The sequence below is a fragment of the Lathyrus oleraceus genome, chromosome 5 (assembly GCF_024323335.1).
Source record: "Lathyrus oleraceus cultivar Zhongwan6 chromosome 5, CAAS_Psat_ZW6_1.0, whole genome shotgun sequence".
Taxonomy (NCBI): domain Eukaryota; kingdom Viridiplantae; phylum Streptophyta; class Magnoliopsida; order Fabales; family Fabaceae; genus Lathyrus; species Lathyrus oleraceus.
In genome coordinates this window covers 1,687,794-1,712,614 of record NC_066583.1, presented here as the reverse complement: position 1 = coordinate 1,712,614, position 24,821 = coordinate 1,687,794, and the positions used below count along the sequence as shown (strand labels likewise).

General features: G+C 36.9%; 1 long non-coding RNA gene across 3 annotated transcripts; it reads right to left on the bottom strand.

Moving 5' to 3' along the window:
• Positions 1-358: 358 nt before the first annotated feature.
• LOC127086456 (uncharacterized) lies at positions 359-5,451 on the bottom strand. 3 transcript variants are annotated; one of them, XR_007789484.1, is made up of 8 exons: positions 5,268-5,451; positions 4,840-5,069; positions 4,534-4,699; positions 4,370-4,437; positions 3,630-4,268; positions 3,273-3,543; positions 610-714; positions 359-538 (listed from the first exon to the last, which is right to left on the bottom strand). It is a non-coding gene; the product is annotated as an uncharacterized LOC127086456 (long non-coding RNA). The 3 variants fall into 3 exon arrangements; XR_007789482.1 differs by having other exon boundaries at positions 360-538; positions 3,273-3,475; XR_007789483.1 differs by lacking the exon at positions 610-714 and adding an exon at positions 3,071-3,175 and having other exon boundaries at positions 429-538; positions 3,273-3,475.
• Positions 5,452-24,821: the final 19,370 nt, after the last annotated feature.

Here is a 24,821-nt window from a genome sequence, read left to right as displayed (position 1 = left end):
ATACCCATTCCTTCTTTCAATGCACCAATTCCTGATTCACTGAACACTCTGTCTGAGTTCATAAATCGCATGGAACGGATACTATCACAAAACGGTTATGGGCCAAATATATTTTCAACTAACTTTGGAGATCAACGGGTAGAATTGCCTTCCAATACACAAGGGTTGCCAACACTTGAAGCATTGACCACTGTATTGCATCGTGCAGAACAGTTGCTTGGTGGTCAAGCTGTTTCTGCGCTATCTCATATTGCAGGACGTATGGAGCGAGAGGGAACATCTGCTGATCTAGGTGTAAGAGGTCAAATACAGTCTGAGTCAGTAGAGATAGGAATTGCTATGCAGCATTTGGGTGCACTTCTACTTGAACAAGGTCGAACTATGTTAACATTGCGAATAGGACGATCTTCTGCAGAATCTGTTGTTCATTATGGACCAGCAGTTTATATTTCTGCATCAAGACCAAATCCTATAATGGCGCAGCCATTTCCACGCCAGACAAGCTCCCTGTTTGGCGGTCCACTTTCTTCTTCAACTCCTACACAAGAGACAAGCATTACAAATGATACAATAAATTAGTTGTTGGTCATTAACACTTGACCAAGCAACCTCGAGAAAATCTTATTCGTTGTTCACTTCAGGACAGTTTCTATTTCCATTTCTTTAACGTCAACTGGTTTTCATGATCCATCGCCCGCAGACATGGTTGTAAACCTGCGGAACATATCATGCAATTTTCGAAAATGTAAGCAAGAGAATGCACATGAGTATATGGTAAACTTATTCGAGTCGATGCATAAATGTTGCCTACCTTCTGGTTTGACCAGCGAATCACCTGTTGCTTTTGATAAAGGTTTTATTCATAGGATCTTCAGTAGCCGGCTACGAAGTCAAAAGAAGTAAATGCAATGTTCCTCCAACAGAATTTTTTCTATCCACCTACACGGATTGTTTAGACATTGCCGCTACTTACCATTCCATGACTATTAGATTTTTACCTCTCTATTTGGGCTTTAGATGTTTGTTATATTTTGATAGAATCAGTTGAAATGTCATGACTTTCATTCTCATGTCCAATTTTAATCCATATTTTGTCTCCCTCATAAAACATTATTCATCTTTTATTACAATTATTCATCCATGTGACCATTCATTTTTCATTGGCATATTTTTTAGTTCTCACCCACTCTTCTAATGAATTCCTATGTAAAGTACAAAACATTACATTAGGTCATCATCCATATTCATCTTCCACTCATTCATGAAAAAATAAATTTCTCCTATCTATCCCTATCCATTTTCCATTTACTACATCCACCTTCGCCACACAAACCTCCATTTTTCTTATTCTAAATCCGCATCTTCATTTTCCTTGGAGTTGAATTGAAGAAAATGGAAGTTAAGGGTGGCTAAGTCTTGGCAAGTTCTATGGCCTGTTTTGATATTCGGGATTTGTGCGGAGAAGGATCTAACGCTAGCAGCTTGAGAAATAATTGGCAGAAAGCAAGTAAGAAGAATCACTGTAAGAGAAAAATCGTTGTTATGGAATTTGAATCAGACTAAACACAGCATCGAAAATCATCCGATTATACTGCTCAAGTGATTCGTTCTGCAACATCTTTTATGCTCTGGTCTGGTAGAATCCCAATTGGTGAAGGATTTCATGAATTTCTTTAGTTATATAATTTTGGATTCTCAGTATATCATTTTGAGCATTATTTAGTTAATTCCCTCTAAATTCTCGTGCTACATCTGACAAATGCCTGGCTTTATTGTTAAAAAAAAAAAGATTTATAAAGTCAAATATGTGTTTCACCAATTTGGTCAATCAAGATAAGTCAAATCACACAAGAAGCAAAAGCAATCTTAGTTTAACTGGTGAGACTCTGGAGAAAGATTAATAGTTGGAGCAGAATAGCAAACATGAATGTGGCCCGTTATGACTTCGCTTGTGCCGAAGTGAACGGCTTGGTTTATATAGCTGGAGGCTATGGAGTGAATGGTGACAGTCTCTCTAGCGTTGAGATGTATGATCCAAATGCAGCTTTGGGATCAAAATGGCAAACTTCAGACATAAGGCCATCTGGTTTGTGCTTGTGCAGTGTAACAATCAAGGCATGAAACGTCTTTAGTTATGAAGTTTTCTGCATTTTCACTAAAGTTTAAAATGATATTGAAGATGGATTTCCCTCTTAACTATGATAATGCAAAGTTTTGTATAAAGTCATACAGTGAGGATGATGTGCACTAAATCCATTACACCAAAAAATAGGAATTGGAACAAAATCACTTAAACCATTAAGCAATTTACACTAAAAAATAAAAGAAAATGCATTTGAAAAAAGCTGCAAGTGAAAAACAAAAGCAGTAATGTCCAACACTGCAGGCACTCCAAAATTACAAGAAAAAATAATTCCAACCGATGCCTCATGTTGTTCAGATTCCTACTGTCGCAGGAGCAATACCCATTCCTTCTTTCAATGCACCAATTCCTGATTCACTGAACACTTTGTCTGAGTTCATAAATCGCATGGAACGGATACTATCACAAAACGGTTATGGGCCAAATATATTTTCAACTAACTCTGGAGATCAACGGGTAGAATTGCCTTCTAATACACAAGGGTTGCCAACACTTGAAGCATTGACCACTGTATTGCATCGTGCAGAACAGTTGCTTGGTGGTCAAGCTGTTTCTGCGCTATCTCATATTGCAGGACGTATGGAGCGAGAGGGAACATCTGCTGATCTAGGTGTAAGAGGTCAAATACAGTCTGAGTCAGTAGAGATAGGAATTGCTATGCATCATTTGGGTGCACTTCTACTTGAACAAGGTCGAACTATGTTAACATTGCGAATAGGACGATCTTCTGCAGAATCTGTTGTTAATTCTGGACCAGCAGTTTATATTTCTCCATCAAGACCAAATCCTATAATGGCGCAGCCATTTCCACGCCAGACAAGCTCCCTGTTTGGCGGTCCACTTTCTTCTTCAACTCCTACACAAGAGACAAGCATTACAAATGATACAATAAATTAGTTGTTGGTCATTAACACTGGACCAAGCAACCTCGAGAAAATCTTATTCGTTGTTCACTTCAGGACAGTTTCTATTTCCATTTCTTTAACGTCAACTGGTTTTCATGATCCATCGCCCGCAGACATGGTTGTAAACCTGCGGAACATATCATGCAATTTTCGAAAATGTAAGCAAGAGAATGCACATGAGTATATGGTAAACTTATTCGAGTCGATGCATAAATGTTGCCTACCTTCTGGTTTGACCAGCGAATCACCTCTTGCTTTTGATAAAGGTTTTATTCATAGGATCTTCAGTAGCCGGCTACGAAGTCAAGAGAAGTAAATGCAATGTTCCTCCAACAGAATTTTTTTCCATGGATAGAGAAGAGCGGAAATACCAATGCCAAATGCATCTCATGCGCTAGCAATTCATTGCACGGGGTCTTGTTTCATTCTGGTTACAACATTCATTATGGCCAACCATAACAATTCAAAGGTTTTTTTCAGGCAGCATGCAACAGCCTGCCCCGACAATGAAGTCGCAGCATAAAAAGAAAAGAAAATACAAAAGATGAAAATAAAGTGTATCCCAATCAATGTAATTGTACCTTTAGTATTGAACGAGCATCACATTGGCAGGATTTCTCAAACACCTTCCGTAGGCTTTGATCTTCATAAGATTGGCTCTCGGGAAGACAGTTTCACGAAAGATGAAATAGTTTCAGCATACGCTGGTCCTGTTTCAACATGTTACTGGTGCGGCGATCACCACGGTAGGACGTTCTCTTCCTGATAGAAATCCTGCAAAGCTTATGGCTCCCCCTGCTGCATGGGATTTATGGGTTACGAATTGCAGCCAGCTGCTGTTGGTCTGTCATATCCTATTGTCCAAACCTAAGCCTGATTCCATCAGCAGCACGCCACCTCTGTCCTCTGATGTTGCAAGCACCAAATTAAGTTTCTAAGCGTAATGAGCCAATAAAGAGGCAAGTGGCAAGGGATGGGCGTCATAGTATAGCACCTGAAAAAATGATAACACTGTGAATGTTCTTGCACTTGTGAATCCAAATACCAGAAGATCATTGTTTGAGGTCTTGCAAAGGATACTGATGGGAATCGATGTTGTGAGAAATGTAAACAAAACAATGCTTCCCATGCTGTTCTTTTTGAAGCCCTTGCCCTGGTAATGCATCTTGATGCTGAAAAGGAGTTGATGTCTCAATGTGTGGCTCTTGAAAAATTTATTGCTGTCCGGGAACCAAATATTCGTTATCTTGGCTTGGACTAGAATGTTGATGATTACAGATGTGCAAGATATCATAAAAAGACATCAAGCCCAAATTGTTACCTCATTGAAAGATCCTGACATCAATACTCGAATACGAGGCTCTTATACAAGTTCAAAATTCAGAAGTCCTGTTACTTCCATACAAAGAAGAAAACGAAAAGCAGTCAGTAGTAGAGGAAATAGAGATATCAAAAGTGACAAGAATGAAGGAAGCTCAGTTTTACATGTTCAGCGAGACACACAGCTGCATAATGGTGAATTTCAGTCTTCATCTTTACAACAAGCTGGCAAGGAGGAAATTTGCAGTGATTCAGGTGTTGATTCTTAAACTTCTGGAAATGTCCAACGAGATTCTCCCGTGTTGGATAATGATAACAATGACTTAGGATCCTGCAAAGCATCAAACCACACAGGAATATTCCGGTAAATTCACAGCGGTAAAAAAGCCCTTTACCGGCGGTAAAAGTTAACAAATAACCCAAAAAGGAATTAGGACAAATTCAAAGAAGAAAGTATAGGATTTGTATTACCTATTCCAGATCAAACACCGAATAATGTAGACAAACTGTGAGCACCCTAAAGCACTTCCAAGAGCATTACCCTTTTGATCTCCATAGCCAGCTCAAAAACCCTAAACAGGGTGAGTATAAAAGAAGCCTCCTCCTCCACCAGAGGACGACCACGAAAAAACCCTAGAGAGAAGTCGACGGCTACTGAGAAAAACCCTAGAGGATTGGACGGCGACTGAGAGCGAAAAACCCTAATAATTCAGCGGCCAAAAAAAGTTGTTCAATAACAAAAAAAGGAGAGGTTAGCAAGAGTTCTGGGAGAAAAGCTTCACAAAAAGCCATTAGCATTAGCGAACTCAGAGAAAGAAGACGGTGGTACTACTGGTGGCCCTGTTTTCGAAATCCACTCCCAAAGCTCGAAGAAGCAAGAAGTGTAGGAGATCGTATACCTGTTCATTCGTCTCCAAAATATCCCGATCCGGTAGATTCCTCGCTTCTTCTTGTTCTTCAGTATCCAGCGCCAACCCCTATTTTGCTTAGGGTTCATGATTGCGTTGATATTGTTGTCCCCATGTGATCGTTGGGATTTTGTCTCCCACGCGTCTTCCTGCGGAATAGGAAGAGGCTTACCAGATAGATCCGGCCATTTGGGTCAGTTTGGAAAATGGGCCTTCACCGACCCAGGCCCATACTGTTTGGGACCCTTTGCTTAGGTTGGGTTTTGCTCTAAAATAACCCAGCAGCCCATCTCGTTTTAGTAGTTTTTTATTTTATTTTTTATTTTAATTTATCTTGATTTATTCTTGTTTATATATTTAATTTGTTATTAAGGAAACAAATGAACATAAGTGGTCGAATGGAGAGGAAGCAATTTCACTTTCTTTAGTGGGATGGGTTCGATACTTGGGAATAACATATCTTCATATTTTCATTTTTATGCTTGCTATTTATTTAAATTTGTATAACTTCTTACTATTTATTTTACCATTTTTGTACCTTTTTATCTAGCCCTCCTTTTTGTACGCTTGTTTGATTTTATTCTTTCCGGTTTAATTTTTAAATGTGTTATAAATAATTTGTTTATTTATTTATTTATTTCGTTCGGCTTACTTTTGGGCATATTCTCCACGAACTTATACGACATATCAACTTAATTGACCAACACCTCAAACATTCACATTAATCCTTCTATTCAAACGTATCTTTTTATTAAAATTTGAAGAAAAAGATTATCCTGGATGGAGTATCCAGTTATAATCCTGAATATTGGGCTCAAGCTGTAAGAGCTTGTAAGCCATAAATATTCGTCTTCTCTCCAAAACACCTGTAAATATCTCAAACCATCTTCTTAATAAAATTTGAAGAAAAAGATTATCCTGGATGGAATATCCAGTTATAATCCCGAATATTAGGCTCAAGCTGTAAGAGCTTGCAAGCCATAAATATTTGTCTTCCCTCCAAAACATTCGTAAATATTCGAACCATTTCCTTAACAAATTGGAAAGAAACAGACTACCTGGGTGGAATATCTAGATGTAGTCTCGAGTATTAGACACAAGTTGTAAGAGCTTGCCGGTCATAAGTACTCGTCTTTCAAACTCAAAAAATACTTAATTCCTACCTTAACACTTTTTAAGTAAAGATGGAAATGGAACACGGTGTATACCGTGCACTCCTGAGACTAGGGTTCGAGATGGATGTCTCGCCTATCTTAGCTCTCGTCATCATTTAAAATTGTCAATGCGGTTTCTTCAAACCCTTTCTCAATCAAACCTCAAAACACTTAATTCTTATTAAACATTTTTGCAAATAAGATGGAAATGGAACGTGGTGGATACCACGCACTCCTGAGACTAGGATTCGAGATGGATATCTCGCCATCCAAGTTCTCGCCATTACTCAAAACACATCAAACCGATTAATTTCTTTTTCTCGCCGTCGTGCGATTGACTCTTAAACCTTTTTTCAAAACGAAAGGTACTTTTTTTCAAAACAATGTAAGGCAATGTTTCTCCACCTGTTTTAGGTAGTCCAACAATGTTTTCGTCGATTTGACACAAAGTAGATTTTGCTAAAATCGACCAACAAACAAACATTTTTCTATCCAGAACTACGTAAGCCTTGATTTCTCTATTGAGATACGTAGGAGCAGGATTTGTAAATCTTGTCAGGCCCACTAATAAAAAACTTAGGTTTAGTCCTTCGTCAAAAATCCAAAAATATTCTCCTCTCTTTTATTATTTCTTTCCCACCTAATAACTTGAAAAGCCTAACATTTCAAACTAACACTAATGCACACAACTAACCTAATGGTTCCCGTTGAGTACAATGGACGTGAGGGGTGCTAATACCTTCCCCTTGCGTAATCGACTCCCGAACCCTGATTTGGTTGCGACGAACAACATCATTGTCGTTTTGTCTTGGGTTTTATCGATATTTCCCCTTTCCTTTTTAGGAATAAATAAAGTTCGGTGGCGACTCTATTCAGTCCATCATTGTGAGTGTGCGATTGCGCTTCGCTTAAAGTCGTGTCTCTCATTTTCCTCGAGGTACGACACCATTATATATTTTTCATACACAACAATTACCTTATTAAGGAATTTCATCTTTATGTATAATTACCCACTCAAGGGTTAAATCAATAAAAAGAGAAATTTTCTCATCAAAATTGTTCCCAAATTATTTTTATTCTATCTGTTTGTTTGCAAAATGCCTTTATTTTTTTATAAGCATTATTTTAAATTTTGGGGAAAATAAAAAAAAACATTTGAACAAATGATAAAATTACTCTTAAGATATCAAAAAGGGAGACTCACAGTCTCCAAGATTGTTCTCGTTGCGTAAAGATGTCAGATCATTTGTAGACAACCATGGTCGTTTTCATTACCAACAACTCAAAGTCCTTTGGGAATGTACTCATGTGCAGCCTATCACCGATAAGTCTCTAGTGTAATTCGACAGGGGCATTCATAATGCAAACCTAAGTATAGCGTCGCTAAAGTATCGAGTTTTGAAAAGTCTAAACCCCTCTATAATTCAAAATTCCCAAATGTATGTCCAACTACCCAAAATCCTGAAGCCCAATGTTCATTGGTCTCCCGATAACAAAAGTCTACACCGTTGGCATCTTCATAAAATCAAAACCCGGGGCACCAAAAGAACCCTTATCTTCAAAGAGGGAGAGCAATTTAAAAAAAACATACCCAATCATCATCTGCACTCTCATATGCACAAACATGCATAAATCTCACCCAAAATGGGAAGAGTCATTGGAATTAAGAGTTATTGTTCACCTTATTCATGCATATCATTCTTACCAAAATAAGAGTCGTATCAATCCTCAACATACCCATGCATAATACTCCTACCGCAATGGAGAGTTTCATAAAAAATGAACAAAATTAGTCACATTCTTGCATGCACATCCTAAATATCCCCAGCAAACGCATACTTGCATACATCTCATGCATCATTCCATGCATGGTACTTCCATCCAAAATGGAACATCAAAACATCAAACATAACATAATTCAGGATCCAAGGTCAATCACAAATATCCAGGACGGTCCTCATTCAAAACATAAATTTTATTACCCTGCACATGCTCGTGGAACTATTTCCCAGCAAGTCACTTTTCAACTTTATGGTTGATAGTGATATTCCCCAATATCTTTGCTGTCATTACTCCCCAAGCAGAGGTTACCCTAAAAAATCTCTTATGAGATTTTCCCCTGCAGAACTTTTCCAATAAATCTCCTCCAAAGGAAGTATTTTCTGAACTATTTCCCCCAACAGATGAACATTAGAGATACTGCTTCATTAATTTGAAGAATCTCATTTGTTCTTAGAGATGTTGCTCTAGTATCCTCGAAGAGTCTTAGATACAATTAAGGTATCATTCCCCGTGTTGGAATATCTTGATTATATCATGTAAGATGTTGCTTCGTTGATTCTGAGAATCTCATTTATCTTCTTGAGATACTACTTCATTAATCTGAAGAGTCTCATTTGTTCTTAGAGATATTGCTCTAGTATCCTCGAAGAGTCTTAGATACAATTAAGGTATCATTCCCCGTGTTGGAATATCTTGATTATATCATGTAAGATGATGCTTTATTGATTCAGAGAATCTCATTTATCTGTTTGAGATACTGCTTCATTAATCTGAAGAATCTCATTTATTCTTAGAGATACTACTCTAGTATCCTCGAAGAGTCTTAGATACAATTAAGGTGTCATTCCCCGTGTTGGAATATCTTGATTATATCATGTAAGATGCTGCTTTGTTAAATCGGAGAATCTCATTTATCTCTTGAGATACTACTTCTTTAATATGAAGAATCTCATTTTTTCTTAGAGATACTGCTCTAGTATCCTCGAAGAGTCTTAGATACAATTAAGGTATCATTCCCTGTGTTGGAATATCTTGACTATATCATGTAAGATGTTGCTTCATTGATTCGGAGAATCTGATTTATCTGTTTAAGATACTGCTTCATTAATCTGAAGAATCTCATTTTTTCTTAGAGACAATGCTCTAGTATCCTCGAAGAGTCTTAGATACAATTAAGGTATCATTTCCCATGTTGAAATAATTGATTATATCATATAAAATATTGCTTTGTTGATTCAAAGAATCTCATTTATCTATTTGAGATACTGCTTCATTAATCTGAAGAATCTCATTGGTTCTTAGAAATATTGCTATAGTATCCTCGAAGAGTCTTGGATACAATTAAGGTATCATTCCCCGTGTTGGAATATCTTGATTACATCATGTAAGATGTTGTTTCATTGATTTGGAGAATCTCATTTATCTGTTTGAGATACTGCTTCATTAATTTGAAGAATCTCATTTGTTCTTAGAGATACTGCTCTAGTATCCTCGAAGAGTCTTAGATACAATTAAGGTATCATTCCCTGTGTTGGAACATCTTGATTATATCATGTAAAATTCTGCTTTGTTGATTCAGAGGATCTTATTTATCTGCTTGAGATATTGCTTCATTAATCTGAAGAGTCTCATTTGTTCTTAGAGACACTGCTCTAATATCCTCGAAGAGTCTTAGATACAATTAAGGTATCATTCCCCATGTTGGAATATCTTGATTATATCATGTAAGATGCTGCTTCGTTGATTTGGAGAATCTCATTTATCTATTTGAGATACTGCTTCATTAATATGAAGAACCTCAGTTGTTCTTAGAGATACTACTCTAGTATCCTTAAAGAGTTTTAGATATAATTAAGGTGTCATTCCCCGTGTTGGAATATCTTGATTATATCATGTAAGATGTTGCTTCGTTGATTCAGGGATTCTCATTTATCTATTTGAGATACTACTTCATTAATCTGAAGAATCTCATTTTTTCTTAGAGATACTGCTCTAGTATCCTCGAAGAGTCTTAAATATAATTAAGGTATCATTTCCCGTGTTGGAATAGCTTAGATACAATTAAGATACAACTAAAAGAGAGTGATATTCCTATCTTCTGTGACAATAATTCTGATATTTGCTTATACCGATAATGTCGTAGTAATAAAATAAGATCAAATTCATAGGGTCTCCTATTTAACAAGATACATCTGTGCAATGCGTGTATAAGAGTAAATTGGGGGGTTTTCAGGCTCAAATGCGAAAGAAAATAAATTTGGTTGATAATAAGAAGAAAGCGGTCAGGTTGTTGTAAGACCTCAATTTTGACCCTAAGATCCCTCATGCAATTCCATCATAAGCATAAGCATTGGGATCATACCTTGGGATCCTCCTTACCCCTCTTTTCATTGGGTTGTTTTGGGAGAGACCACCAAGCATTTTGTGATTATATCATACTTGTATATTATCATTTTACTGACCAAAAAACCAAAAATATGTACTTGCATTTGCTTAACTCTTTAGTAGGAAGGGCATGATCTCCTTGATTCATCAAGATCACATCTAGGGTTTGAGACCCTCATGAACAAAGAGAACAACCAAGAATTGATCCAATAATGGTTATGAACATCATATATGAGTCCCAATGTTCTCTACATGTCATATTGGTCAAGTTTTCTTCAAGAGTTTGAGGGTGATTTGCCTTGGTAACCCTAGTTTGACTGGGTATCTTGAGTAACTTCTCCAACAAGCTATCTCATCAATTGATAAAATTTATCAAGTTACACTTAAAATTGCATCATCTTATGCATATATGGTTTACCATGAGCCAAGAAAGTCAAGAGAAATGGAAATTAGCAAGTTGGTTGATGGTGGTTGGCCAGATGGATTCATCTGATCAAAACTGGGTCTCCCTAGACCCTATATCCTACAACTTTCACCATATGAAAATGATTACAAGAGAAAACTTACTCTAGATGACATTCTAAACAACTTTCATGTTGAGACCTAGATCTAGTTTTGCTTGGAAAATCATTTTCTATGTTGAAACATTATAGGTCATTTTGTCTAAACCCTAATTTGAAAGTCAACTTCCCAAGGCCATAACTTGCTCAATTTTTATGAGATGGAATATTTCCTAGCTGAAAAATCAAATTCAATGTGTCTACTTCAACTTTTATGTTTGGAGTGGGAGCTAATTCAACTTTTTTGAGCATGTGATATGAGGCTACATTATAGGTCACTTTTGACCTATACCATTGAACAAGTGATTTTTTAAAACTTCAATAATGCATAACTCTATCATTTCAAATCTAAATAACATGAAATTGGTGACCATTTTTAAGGTATTTGAGAGGGATACAACTTTGATGAAGCCACGTTTCTCATTTGAAGCTCATAGAAAAAGTTAGCAAGGTGGAATTTTGAGACATATGGCTTGACACTTAGAAAAATTTTGATATGTCAAAAATTTCCAAACTTCCACCTCAAATTACTCCAAGTTCCAAGCTCCAAATGAAAAAGTGTTGAACATCAAAGTTGTTCCTCTTGATCTCGCCTTTCCAAAGAGCTCAAATTCATTCGTTTTGGACATGAAATGCATAGGCTGCACATGGCTTAAACAGGGTGACATCACTTGGCAAGGATCAAGCTTCAAACAGTCGTGTACATTTGCCTTGCTATCCAAGCTTACTTCAAAGCATTTGATATGCATTTGTGAACTTCAAGCAATCATTTCATGGGCCTATGCACGCCCATGCACCATTGCATCACCATTTGCCAAATTTGGAAAGTGAAAGTGAGTGTGCAATTATCAACTAATTCAGCTATAAATAGAGCTTCAATTGCTCAGAATTTCACACACATTGGCGCCAGCTTTGATCCCCCATTGAAAACCCTCACTTCTCAAAGGATAAGCCTGATAAATTCTCTTGAATTTGAGCTTGAATCTCCACTGTTTTGGAATTCAATTCTCCAGGAATCCATTGCTTTTTAACCATTCAATCCTTCTCCTGCAAGCAAGTGGAGTGAGACCAAGCACAAGCAAGATCAAGATCCATCGAATCCAGACCTTCATTGAAGGTATTTTCCAGAAATTTTAAACTCTTCGATTCTCTTAAATTCTTGCTCAGTTCTATTGATTCTTTGGTTGTCTGAAGTCCTACCAATGTAGGCAAGAAGATTGAGTTGCTTTGAGGCTAAATCGAAGCAACTCAGTTCATGTACCTCAAATTTCAATTCCACATATCTCTCAATATATTTGGAATTGGAGCGAATGGAGGTCAGATTCAAGCTCAGTGCCATTTTTTCTTCAAGATCATGTCCTTGTTTTTTATTATGGTGATGGTTCGTGGTGGACCAGTCTGGTGAGGTCCACCAGAGAAGATGGTCGGAGCTCTAGCTCCGGCGATGACTTGGCAAGGCTTTGAACCACAGGATACATCCCTCACGTTCTAATCCTGAGCGTTGGTTTTGAATACCACATTTGCCACACGCTGACTAAGGTCCATGGTGGATAGCGCGCTTTGGACCATCTGATCTGCCACCTCAATTAATGAGGGAGATCTGATGGCCTACGTAATTTAGATTTTCTGAATTTTATTTTTAATTGAATTATTTTCAATAATTCATATTAAATTCAATACTGGTCCAAAAAATATGAGACTTTCACCAAAAAAAATCAAATATTTTTCTCTTTCATATTCTGAATTAAAATTATTTTTTGGATCATTATTAATATTTTTCATGAATTAATTGATTTTGCATTTGTTTTTAATTGTTAATTTTTTTTTTAAAATGTCCAAAAATTATTAATTTTTTTCTCCAAGGTCTTTTGACCTTGTTTGACCTATGATAAATCTCATGGCCATTTCTTTGGTGTTTTGATGAGATTTTAGGAATTGGACAAAACATATTTGATTTAAATGCACTATTTTATTATTTTTAATTGAATAAATGCCAATTAATTTTGTTGACCATTTGTATTGACTTGTTTGAGTTTGCTTATTGTTGTTGGGCATTGGTCAAGGTTGATTTGACTTTGTCAAGTTAATATCATTGGATTTAGGGGAATTGATGGAATGTACATCCCATCTCCCAAAATGAATGAATGATATTAATTTGGTAAAAGTCCTCCTTTGACCAATTTGTGATCGCATTCATCCCCTTCCCTCTTCATCTCATTCCTCTTCTTCAGTCATTCTTTTTCATTTGGCCTATGACATCTCAAAGTCCTAATGCTAGTTGATTGAAAAATTGACATGAGTATGGATGAGATTAGGTCACACCTTTTCCATATTTTTTGTGTGTGGTATGTTTCATGAGCATAGTTCATAATACTATGTCTCCAACATGCATTAACATCAAAAGTCTATTGCTCGGCCTCAAATAGTTATGACCTCTACATAAGTCCAATTAGGATTGCTTAACATAGCGCTAAATTTGTGATATAAAAGGCATAAGCATTCTAGTTAGTGAGATTGTAAGTCTCCCATCTTTTATGGTATTGTGTGGAAACTTGGCCTTCTTTCTTTCCTTTGGAAGATGTTTTGGTTCAAGGATCCATGCTTGTGATAAGCGGGTTGAGTGTTCTCCAAAGAATGTCTTGAAATGAAAAGCAAAAGCAAAACAAATACTAACTCTTAACCTATTAACTACTAAATTTAAATTTCAAGCCTTTACTTTAATGCAATTTACTTTTAGCACTCTATTTCATTTGCCATTGTTCATATCATTCTAATTGTTTATGTTAATGCAATTTTCACTTTGTCCATTTGGACCATATTGTGTGATATATTTTAGTTGTGTATACTTTGCTTGTTTGTTTGGTCTTTGACCATTAATGCACATAATAATAACAAAAATCCTAAAAAAAACTTTTGAGTGGACTGTTGGCTTGATCTTGGACAAATGGACTTAGAATCTAGGCAACCCTCATATGCTAATGGACTTGGCCAATGCCAACTTGTTGAAGAACTAAATGCTTGCAAATTTGAAATTCATCTGATACATCTTTGAAGATCTCTCTAAGATTCATTTGCAACATGATCATGGTGTAGCTGTTGTTTTGAACTTGTGACTTGTGGAATTCATCTGTTGTATGGGCTATCTTGAAGAAGATCATGAAGTGGATAAGCTTGGATGAGACCATCTTTATTTGATGCTTGGATCTTCAAAATAATATAATTGTGCATTTGTGTGTTGTTTGATTCTAAAAGTCCAAGGGAATTCTGGGTTTCTATTGACATACTTGTCTATTGGATTGCTACCCATTTGGTCAGATCTTTTCAACTCTAAACTTTTAATTTTTGTACATAGGATAGTCTCTTCATATTATCCCCATTTCTTTAATTTCAAAATCTCTCCCTCCATTTTAAAAATCTTCTTTGTGTGAACTACTTTTGTTCTGAAACTTTGACCACTTTTACAAAGATAGAAACTTTGGCCTTATGCCATTGCATTTTCAAACTTCTTTTCTTAAATCAAACTTGTAAATTATCTTAACTATACTTGACCTAAACTTTAAAAAAGCCAAAAAGAACTAACTCATTCAAATCATTTTAGGCCTTTGTGCCTTTCAAACTTAAATTTTGTTAAAATCAACACACTCATTTTGAATTTTGTATCACGAACTACGAGGTTTTGATCCCTCATTTTTATGTTGGTACGTAGGCACAAGACCGAAGGTCTTGTCAAACATAAAAAATATAATTAATGAATTCTTTTCTCATCCCCCCATTCTATTTGTTTGTAAACATCACTTTATACCAAGTACATATGCACACAAAAAGGGCTCCCTAGGAGTACCTAGTACACTTTGGGTGCTAACACATTCCCTTTGTGTAACCAACCCCCTTACCTGTGATCTCTGACTTTTATTAGTTTTTATTTGAAAACTTCTTATTTTTTGGGTTTTGTTCGTACTTTTTCCCTTTTCCCTTGGAAACAATAAAAGCGCGGTGGCAACTCTTGTTAATTGATCTCTAGCTTGTCAATAGCTTGATGATCATGAATTTCCCGCTACAGAAATTAAGTGGTGACTCTGCTGGGGAGTAGTCTCCAGTGGGTTTAGCCTACTTTTTGTGTGAATATATTTGTATATATGTGATGTTTGTATATATGTATGTGTGATATAATTTGTGTTGGTGTAAGCCCTAGAGGCCAATACTTTTGGTACTTGTATCGAATTATTCATTAATAATAAAAGGCTTTTTCTTTATTATGTTTGTTTAATAAAGTTCCTAGAATAAATAGTCTGTTTAATGTGTCATGTATGACTTAATCATGAGATCACATTAAACATAAGGACACTATTGTTAAAGTATCCGTAGTCGAGCTTTATTGTGAAGTGGGATAACATTAAAGCATTAAGACTATTATGTATATAGACTGATGATCACATCTCATGGATCATGGATAAGGAGTTATCAAGTCTTAAACATAGGTATGAATATTAAGAGTAATATTTATACTGGATTGACCCGCTATGAGAATACTATATAGAATCTTATGCAAAGTGTCATAAGTTATTCTCATGGTGATAATGGTGTATACCACCCTTCGACCTGAAACCACTATGGACCCTAGATGTAGAGTCGAGTGCCTTATTGTTGATCAAACATTATCCGTAATTGGATGACCATAAAGACAGTTGATGGGTACTCCACGAAGCATGCTAAGGGACATGAGTGGCCTAGATGGAATTTGCCCATCCTGCCTAACATGATAAATGTCTATGGGCCCAATATTGAACCGGACAAGGATGACACGGGTATGCCTTGTATTCAATATAGACATAAGGGCAAAAGGGTAATTATACACATAATTATTATCACAGAAGGATTTGTCAAATCACATGACATTTTCGTGTCTTCGGTAGCAGTGATGTGTTGCTAGATACCGCTCACTGTTTATTATGTTAAATACGTGATTTAATGTATTTGCCAATGTCGCGAAAACGTATAGGGTCACACACAAAGGACGGATTGATGAGAGATAGAGTAACTAAGGAATACCGTAATGTACGGTGCCCTTAAGTGAATTATGGAACATCGTAAGGTACAGTGTACTTAAGTAGAATACGAAATGTGGTAAGGTACCACGCGGTTAAGTGATTTTGGCATATTATAAGATATGGACCATATACACTTGAGTGGGCTTTTTAGCTTACAGCCCACACAAGTGGTTCTATAAATAGAACCCTTGTGTAGAAGCATTAGTGCAGTTGCAATTTCGTTTCTCTCTCTCACTCAAAGCCTTCATTCGTAACAGCTAGCACTGAGATTGAAGGAATCCATTCGGGTGGACTGAGTAGAGGCGATGTCATTGTTCAACGTTCGTGATCGCTCCGTAGATTTGCATCTAGGCATGGCAATATAACCCGTACCCGCGGGTACCAACCCGAACCCGCCCCGAAGTTGATGGGGAAAACCCGTTTTGACTGGGTTTGGGTTTGGGTTTGGGTTTTCCCCGTTTTTAAAATATGGGGACGGGTCGGGTAATGGGGACACTAGTACCCACCCCGAACCCGCCCCGTTTATTTTACTATGTACATTATTATTTATTTTTGATAATATAAAATATTAAATATGTGGTCAATGTTTTGATAATTTAATTTGAATTTATTATTTAAAATATTTGAAATGTATGTATGGAATTTTTTTAGATTGTTTTATTTCATTATTTGTAATGTAATTTTATTTTGGAAAAATAAATATTTCTATTAAAAAATTGATTTTACTAAATGAATGGTGGCGGGGCGGGGATACCCGAACCCAACCCGAACCCGTTTGGGACGGGTTTGGGTTTCGATTCCCCATCCCCGTTTGAGTTTGGGGCGGGGAACGGGGATTGTTTGGGGATTCGGGTTTGGGTTTGGGAGAGGTAAAAACCGTCCCCGACCCGCCCCATTGTCATGCCTATCTGCATCAAAGGTTACAATCGCCACAAGAGGTAACGATTCTATCACTGATCATGCCCATTCGTAACGATCATTAAAGGAGAATTTTTAAATTTCGCTGTGTTTTGGATCGCCTTTCTTCTTCAGTGGTATCAGAGCCACTTACGAAATCATGCATCTGATAGTTGTTTATTTTCTATATTTTCTGTATTAATACGATTAAAAGACAAAATGAATCAGAGAATAAACGAGTAATTAAATTGAGATCGATCAAGTTATATATATGATATAAGTAATCCTGATGCAAAATACGGTATATATGATATACTGTTTCTGTTTCATTCATTCAAACACTTAATGGTTGTTTTCCTTTGAGCGATCAATGGTCGTTTGCTTCTTGATCCGACATTAGTATGGTGAAGCAATGACGCGTTGATCAATCATACTGAATCAACAATCGAGATGTGTTTGACGGTCTGAAATTGGTGCATTAGGGTTAATGGCGGCACAAGGGTTGTGTTGTCAAAGAGTTATGCGATTAGGGTTGTGACTGCGCAAGAGTTGTGCTTTAAAGTATCAAGTGTTGATGCGAAAAACAACGTCGATTTCAAATGAATTGTTCATTAAAATTTTCGGTCAGAGGCGCTGCCCCCTTGATCCCCGTCCGCTGAACGGTCAGCGGAACCACCATCCGTTGACCGGGCAGCGGAACCCCCGTTCCCGCTGACCGGGCAGCGGACCCCCGGCTAACTCTGTATAGTGTGATTGGTCGCCGAAATTTAATTTGGTTTTAATTAATTAAAAGAATTAAAATTATTAATAATAATGTGTTTATTATTATTGTCTTGTGGTGATCGGTTATGGCCTTAGTTTTCCTTTATTTTGTTTTGGGTTTTAAAATACGACCTGCGTGTCGTGTCTCTCTTTTAATCTCTTAATGTAACTTCTTTTCTCATCTCACTCCCTCGTATGTAAAACGAGTTTCTTTTATGCAATATAATGTTATGAAGAAAGAGAAGAATTCAATATCAAAGGAGGACAACCTTGAAGATCTTGCTTGGAGAAGCTTAGATCGTTATTAGGTTAGCTTAGGTTCTCTCATTGGCTTGGGAGAACAATTGCGCTAGGGGCCATAAATGTTTCATTATGTATGTATGTTGATGCATGTGAATGTATGTTGATGCATGTGAGAGACGATTTATATGATAAATAAGTCGGTGAGATCAGAATAATTGTAAATTCCCTCAAATTAAATATTAAGTTTATGCTTTCCAAGTTTTAGCACTCATCAGGACTAGTATCGGATAATGTAGGTTTCGCCTACGCGAGGTGCATGTTTTATATTAGTAAGGTGCGATGGGATCATTGTAATATCCAATTGTTAAAACAATGGGTCAAACTTAACTAAACAAATTATAATAAGATTATATATGTTTAGAAGCAAGAGTTGGAAATGATCCATGTGATGGATTGGAATAAGGAGTTATTCACCCAACTAAAATATTCGAGAGTTGTATTAGATACAATTGGAAGGAGTTCCTACCTAAATAACCTAGTTTTGGGTAATCCGCCTACGCGGACTTAAAACAAAGTGAAATATGGATCTCGACCCACTAGAAAATCTTCCAATGGGATTTTCTGAATCAAATGGTGAGGGTCATTTGTTTTGAGTAAAACAGTGGGAGCATATTTAATTAAAGGCCTAATTAAATATGTTATTGATACTTATATTTTCATTATTTTCATGTAGATTACCACGACAAAAAACACCTCTAACAACATTTTGCGATCAATCCTTGACAAGGAAAAATTGTCTGGGATAAATTTTCTGGATTGGCACCGAAATCTGAGGATTGTCCTCAAACATGATAGAAAGCTGTATGTCTTGGAGAAACCTGTTCCTAAAGAGGAACCTCCTAGTTCTGCACCTAAGGCAGAAAGAGATGCTTATAAGAAGCATGTCAATGATGCCAATGAAACTGCTTGTCTCATGCTAGCTACCATGAAGTCAGAGTTGCAAAAGCAACATGAGAACATGGCAGCGTTCGATATGATCGAACACCTGAAGATGCTCTATCAAGAGCAAGCAAGGCATGAAAGGTTTGAAGTTTCAAAAGCCCTTTTTCAAGGCAAGTTAGCTGAGGGAGCCCCTGTAGGTCCCCATGTGCTCAAGATGATTGGGTATGTGGAAAACCTTGAGAGGTTGGGTTTTCCCCTCGGAAAGGAACTTGCGACTGATTTGATCTTGCAATCGTTGCCAGATAGATTCAGTCAATTTGTCCTAAATTTCAATATGAATGATATGGACAAATCTCTTCATGAACTGCTATCTATGTTAAGAACTGCTGAGCAGAATCTGAAGTCAAAAGGAAAGTCCATTCTGATGATCGGAAATGGAAAGAGACAGAACAAAAGGCCCACCAAGCAGGGTGATAAAGGGAAAGGCAAGGAAGTTGCCAAACCCAAACCCATTGTTGCTGCTTTGAAACCTAGTGGAGGCATAGCAAAAGAAGACACCTGCTTCCATTACGGTAAGACCCGACACTGGAAGAGAAACTGCCCAAAGTACCTAGAAGATAAGAAGAATGGAGTAGAGACTTCAACTTCAGGTATTTTTGTTATTGAAATTAATTTATCTACTTCTGCATCATGGGTATTAGATACTGGATGCGGTTCTCACATTTGTACCAATGTGCAGGGACTAAAAAGGAGTAGAGATTTGGCAAAAGGTGAAGTCGATCTACGAGTTGGCAATGGAGCAAAGGTTACTGCTTTAGCCGTAGGAACTTATGTATTGACTTTACCCAGTGGTTTAATAATTCAGTTATAAACTATTATTATGTACCTGCAATTAGAAGGAATATTATTTCCGTTTCTTGTTTGGATAAGTTTGGTTTTTCATTTATAATAAAGAACAATTGTTGCTCAATTTATTTGAATGATATATTCTATGCTACTGCACAAATGAACAATGGACTATATGTCCTTGATCTTGAAATGCCTATTTATAACATTAATACTAAAAGGATGAAACCTAATGAGTTAAATCCAACTTACCTTTGGCATTGTCGATTAGGCCACATAAATGAGAAATGCATTTCCAAACTCCATAAAGATTGAGTATTGGACTCCTTTGATTATGAATCATATGAGACATGCAGATCTTGTTTAATTGGAAAGATGACAAAGTCTCCATTCACAGGAAAAGGTGAAAGAGCTAATGATCTTTTGGCCCTCATACATATTGATGTATGTGGACCACTGAACATACCAGCCAGAGGAGGTTTTCAGTACTTCATCACATTTACTGATGATTTCAGTAGATATGGTTATGTGTATTTAATGAAACATAAATCAGAGTCCTTTGAAAAGTTCAAGGAGTTCAAGAATGAAGTACAAAACCAACTAGGTAAGAATATTAAAACTCTTCGATCAGATCGAGGTGGTGAGTATTTAAGCCTAGAGTTTGATGACCATCTGAAAGAGTGTGGGATCCTATCCCAACTTACTCCTCCTGGAAAACCCCAATGCAATGGTGTATCTGAGAGAAGAAATCGAACCCTGTTAAACATGGTCCGATCCATGTTGAGTCACGCTGATCTTCCAAACTCCTTTTGGGGACATGCACTATTGACAGCAGCTTACACACTTAACCGTGTTCCATCCAAAATGGTTGAGAAGACACCATATGAGATATGGAGTGGTAAGAAACTACATATGTCTTACATGAAGATTTGGGGTTGCAAAGTTTATGTGAAACGACAAATTTCAACTAAGCTTGAGCCCAAATCTGACAAATGCTTATTTATGGGGTATCCTAAAGAAACAAGAGGGTATTACTTCTACAATCCTTCTGAGGGCAAAGTTTTTGTCGCTCGAACTGGAGTTTTCCTAGAAAAGGATTTTATTTCCAAAGGAATAAGTGGGAGGAAAGTAGATCTAGAAGAAATTCAAGAATCACAAAGCATCGATACACCTATGGAGGAATTAGAGCAGGAAACACAAGTAGTTGTGGAAGAGCAACCTGCTCAAGTAGAACAAGACCAACGTAGGTCAAGCAGGATACGTCACATACCTGAGAGATATGGATATCTCATAACTGATCAAGGTGATGTATTACTCATGGATCAAGATGAGCCTGTGACCTACCAAGAGGCCATAACTGGTCCCGAGTCTGAGAAGTGGCTAGAAGCCATGAAATCTGAAATGGATTCCATGTACACAAACCAAGTTTGGACCTTGGTAGAGCCTCTTGTAGGAGTTAACCCTATAGGATGCAAGTGCGTCTTCAAAAAGAAGACTGACATGGATGGTAAGGTACATAACTATAAGGACAGACTAGTTGCAAAAAGATATAAACAAATTCATGGGGTTCACTATGATGAAACCTTTCACCAGTTGTAATGCTTAAATCTGTTCGGATTTTACTTGCTATCGCTGCATATCATGATTATGAAATATGGCAGATGGATGTCAAAATTGTTTTCCTTAATGGGAATCTTCTTGAGGATGTGTACATGACACAGCCTGAAGGATTTGACATACCAGAAGAAGCCCAAAAGATATGTAAGTTACAAAGATCAATCTATGGATTGAAGCAAGCTTCCAGAAGCTGGAATCTTCATTTTGATGAAACGGTAAAACAATATGGATTCATCAAGAATGAAGATGAGCCTTGTGTCTACAAGAAGGTTAGTGGGAGCATGATCGTTTTCCTGGTATTATATGTAGATGACATATTACTCATTGGAAACGATGTCCCTACCCTACAACAAGTAAAGTCTTGGTTGGGGAAATGCTTTTCTATGAACGACCTAGGTGAAGCAGCCTATATATTAGGAATCAGAATCTATAGAGATAGATCACAAAAACTGCTTGGCCTAAGTCAGAATATGTACATAGACAAAGTGCTGAGACGCTTTAATATGCATGATTCCAAGAAAGGATTCATACCTATGCAACATGGCCTGTGTCTATCAAAAACACAATCCCCTTCAACTAAGGAAGAAAGGGATCGCATGAATAAGATTCCATATGCATCTGCAATAGGATCTATCATGTATGCCATGTTATGTACTCGACCAGATGTCTCGTATGCTTTAAGTGCAACGAGTAGGTACCAATCTGATCCTGGTGATGCTCATTGGGTAGCTGTCAAGAATATCCTTAAGTATTTGAGAAGGACTAAGGACTCATTCTTGATATATGGAGTTCAGGAAGAGTTGGTTGTAATTGGATACACCGATGCTAGCTGTAGCGGTGTATTCGTCACTTTATGATTTATTGATTAAACCAAAAGCAAAGCATACAAAGAATCGAGTCGCCACCGCACTTTTATTTATCCAAAGGAATGGCTAAAAAGCGAACAAAAGCCTAAGAAGTTTTACACATAGAAAACTAATGAAAAGATCAGAGATCGGGGTAAGGGGTAAATTACGCAATGGGAAGGTGTTAGGCACCCAAAACGTCCTAGGTACTCCTAGGGAGCCCTTTTCACACTTGTCGTACGAAATGTTATTTGTTTATGAAATATTTATTGTGCAAACATGGATTGAAGGGATGAGAAAAGAATATACAAGTTATTATTTTTGTGTTTGGATGGATACCATTGCCTACGTACCTTTACAGGATCAAAACCTCGTAGTTCGGCTAAAAGATTTCCAAAATATGAGTGAATTCATTTTACAACAAAAGCCCTAAGGTCTTTCATTATCCACGGGAGAAAACTCAACCTTATGCAAACAACAAGTCCACCACGTGAGAAAAGCTTCAACTTGCTAGTGAGGGGTTAACCCTATAATAAGCAAGGAAGTCTTACAATTCAATCACTAAGGACAAAAGGTGAGATTAACATCAACCACTAAGATAATTGAGATCTATGGCTAATGTATGAAAACTTATCAAGAATGGACAAAGCCACAAAACAATTGAATGAGTGAAATTAACCAATTAGAATTATTCACAAAGATGTCAAAGTATGATTAGAATTCAATTCAAAAGAAGTATTATGAAAATGAAGTTTGGAAAATCAAAGGCTTAAGGCCTAGGTTTCTAATTTGAAATCATGTCAAAATGTTTGCACAAAGTTTTCAAGTTTGAGTTAACATGCAAAGATGGAGGTTTAAAGAAACAAAAGGTGGAAGGTGAGGGATGTAAAACTTCTTAGATGTTCACCTCTTGAGATCATATGTAGATGATCCAAGTGTTTCCTTTGGAATAGGCAAAGAGCAATAAGCAAATAAACAACAAATGGATACCGGATGCCAATCAATGGACTTATTCCAATCTCCTAAAACAAAACATGGATATCAGATGCCAATCTATGGACTTACACTAATCTCCAAAACAAAACAAAACATGGATATCAGCTGCCAATCTATGGACTTACACTAATCTCCTAAAACAAAACAAAAGATGGATATCGGATGCCAATCAACTGGACTTATACCAATCTCCAAGGAATGATCATGGGAAACAAATGCCAATAAATGGACTTACAATTGACTCCTCACATACAACAAACAAAACAAATGCAATAAGAAAGAGGAAACAAGTTGTCAATAAATGGTCTTACACTCGACTCCAAGGAAATAGGATGCCAATCAATGGTCTTAGTCCCAACTCCTTCCAGATCATATGAAACAACTGCCAATAAATGGACTTACAATTGACTCCTCAATGGACAAACAAAGTGTCACAAAGATATGAACAATGATCATGTAATTATGTACAATTAATGATGATAAATGCACAGAGGCACTCACAAGCAATTATGCACGGATGAATCAAGTAATCAATCAAACAAGTCAATTAGCACACACTATATACAATCAATTAGGCTCAAGCAAGGTTAGACTTTAAAGTCAACTGGAATGGGGTAATATGAGCTCTTAACCCTAACATTGAGAGTTAGGGTGAAGCAGATGAAATGGAGATGAGGGGTGTGCCTCATAGCTCTTATCCCTGGCCTGGGAGAGCTTTAAACAATAGAATGTGTGGGAGTTCAGAAAGTTGGAACTCTTCTCCGCAAATGATTTGACTCTATAAGATCTTGGGTTAGTATTCACAATGCATCAACATATTGTGTGAGCAAGGTGAATGACACACTGAATAGCAGGAGATGGATTACACATCTCTTTTATCTGCCAATTGCCTCATAAAAGGACTTTTCCTGCTTGGCACAAAAAGTAAACAATCACAAGCATTGCCTCTTAAGGAGGACTTCAGACAGGTGTCTGCCCACATAACAGGACAGGTCTTCCAGACTACATGAAGATTAGAGGTTATACCTAAGTGGTTAAGCAACCAAGCAAAGCAAAGTTCAAAATGAACTTAAAGCAACTTATGTACCTGTGGAAACATCAAACAAGTCAGTACAAAGTTCAGACAATCAAACAACAGTCAATAAGCAACAAACAATCCCAATGTACAACATGTATAAGCCAAAGGTCAAACTCAATTGAGTCAACATCAACCTACAAAATACACAAAGATTAGTAATCAAAGGTAAACATCAATGCTCAAATGATGGAGCATCAATAACTATGGAAACTTGGATGTTCAACCTGAAATCAAAGCTCAAATGTGAGAGGCAAACCACTAGGTCAAAGCCTAGGGTCAAAGATGGAGAAAAAATTCAAAACAGAAGCTGAAAATTAACATGAATCAACTTCAAACACATCTTGAAACAATCCAAAAGGTCTCACATCAATATCATATACCAAAAGCATT